Below are 2169 nucleotides of genomic sequence, written 5' to 3'. Positions count from 1 at the left end.
TGCGGGACACCGCCGCGCCGCGCCGCCCCTCTTGCCCCCGGGGGCGGGCTCAGCCCGCACGCCCCGCCCACTCTCGATAAACCACGCCCACCCAAAATTAAGCCCCGCCTACCCACCAGCAAAGCCCCGACCCCCTCCGTGCCCCCAGCTGAGGATGGGGTTTCTGCAAGCAGAGCCCCACCGTGCACAAGCTAGGAATGAGTGGGGGTTCTTTGGCAACGAAATCCCCGATGCTTGCAGAAGCCAAATTTCTCTTGTTTTTTTCCCAAAGATCCCAGAAAAGATGAAGGAGGCTCAGGAGGTTCAAGAAGTAGCAAGTCAGCATCATGCAAGTTAAATATATTGGGCACCGTGCAAACAAAATATATTCCTGCTATTGCTATGAGCTCTTACACCAGAAAATGGGTAGCCCTGCATCACATTGTAAGTCAGGTCAGTGATGTTTCAAAATGAGTTGGGGCACTCTGAGCTGAACCTTGCTGAGACTGGACTGTCCATCTGGTTTATGTGTATGTGGGTCATGAGAATTCATAGTACCTAAAGGGACACAAAGAGGTGATGAAAAATTGACTTTCCAGAAGGACTGCACAGCCCAGAGAGGGAACGACCCTCAAACACACAGCCCCCAGCAGGTCAGTGCACACACCTAACTGAATGGCCAACATCAGCAGCTTGTGAGTTGGGAATGTGGGGAAGTGCCCAGCTCAAAAGCACACAGAGATTTTGCCTCCCTGAGTGATCCCATTGAAATCCCATGTCTTTACACTGTGCTTCCTCAACAGGATACAATCCTTTAGTACTTTGCTGCCAGTGTAATCTCGTTAACTAGAATAATGCTACAGGCACTGGGGCTTGACTGTGTGAATTGGTGTCCCTGTAGTACCCGGGATGCTTGTGACACCAATGAGCAAAGGAGAGGATAAGTTCTTTACTGGATACTTGAACGAGGCACTGAGCCTGTAAATATCTAAGAAAAAGAATAACTTTGCTCTGGGGAGTAATTTTACAGGTGTAGGACTTTCCATCTGAACCAAACCACTTGTACACTTGGTGTTGGTGGGGTTAGTCCCCTAGTAAGGTCAAATAAAAGCTATAGCCAAGAATCACTGCAGATGGGAGGTGTGAGAGCTCAGAAGATGCAGGATGACTTTACTGATGCAGAGCATACGGTATGATGTGCACTTTGCTACACTGAGTCTTAAATTTTGAGCTTTGACGTGGCTTCCTCAGGTGGGTTGTCACTGGAAGATGGCATGGGAAACAACTGAGAGAAAAATTGACCTGAGCACAGAAGACATTCACCTAAATTTCAAATGAAAACCTCATCTAAAGACATTGCTACATGGTGACTATAGGGTATTAGACAGCATGTCTGTGAGGCTGAGGGGCAAAGGGGCACAGGTTGCAAAGCCATAATGCCAGTGATTTGAGTGATGGCAGCTTTCTTATCCACCCTTTAAGCTATGAGATCCATACAGCCTCTGTGCCTTCCTTCAGATTTGCAGAGTATCCCACGTAGCCCAGCTTTCACCAGAGACTGTCAGTGATGGACCATGGGGAGCTAGTGAGAAAAGCCAAATATATCCACATTATTGCGTGGACCAGATGTGCAGATTTGCAGCAGAGCTGGCATCCAACAGATGGGGAGCAATCAGACCCCATGCCTGACTCCTGCATGTCTTGTCAGATCAACACCCTGCTCCCACCACGTCTCTCAAAGCCCCTCCACTCCTGAAACCTTTCTGTGTGTCTCAAGGCAGAGGTGTGCAAAAAAACAGTGTGTTTTCATCCCCTGGGTTATGTTCCTCCTTCCCTGCAGCATTTTTCTACCTTAGCTCCCATGCGGGGAAATGACCGGTGCAACAGGAGGGGGCACAATGTCTCTCGCCTTGGGCAAAACTTTTGTTTATGCATCCGCTGCTCTGGTCTCCGCAAGCTCACCGAAAACAAGACACAAAGAAATGCAGCAGAGGAACAGGACAGCCCCCTTCCTTCTCATGCCCAACCTGTCACAACTCCCCCAGGCTCGCCGGCTCCATCAGCACCTCCCGGGCAGCCTAGCAGAGGAGCCCAGCCAGGACAACCATGGCCGCCTTTTGTTTGCTTAATTATTCAAATAACAACCCAGGGGGAGATAAGGGCCAGTGCTGGGAACACCAGCTACGTGCT

The sequence above is a fragment of the Netta rufina genome (genome assembly GCF_964035555.1).
Source record: "Netta rufina genome assembly, chromosome: 4".
Classification (NCBI taxonomy): domain Eukaryota; kingdom Metazoa; phylum Chordata; class Aves; order Anseriformes; family Anatidae; genus Netta; species Netta rufina.
Note: the sequence above shows the minus strand (reverse complement) of the source record.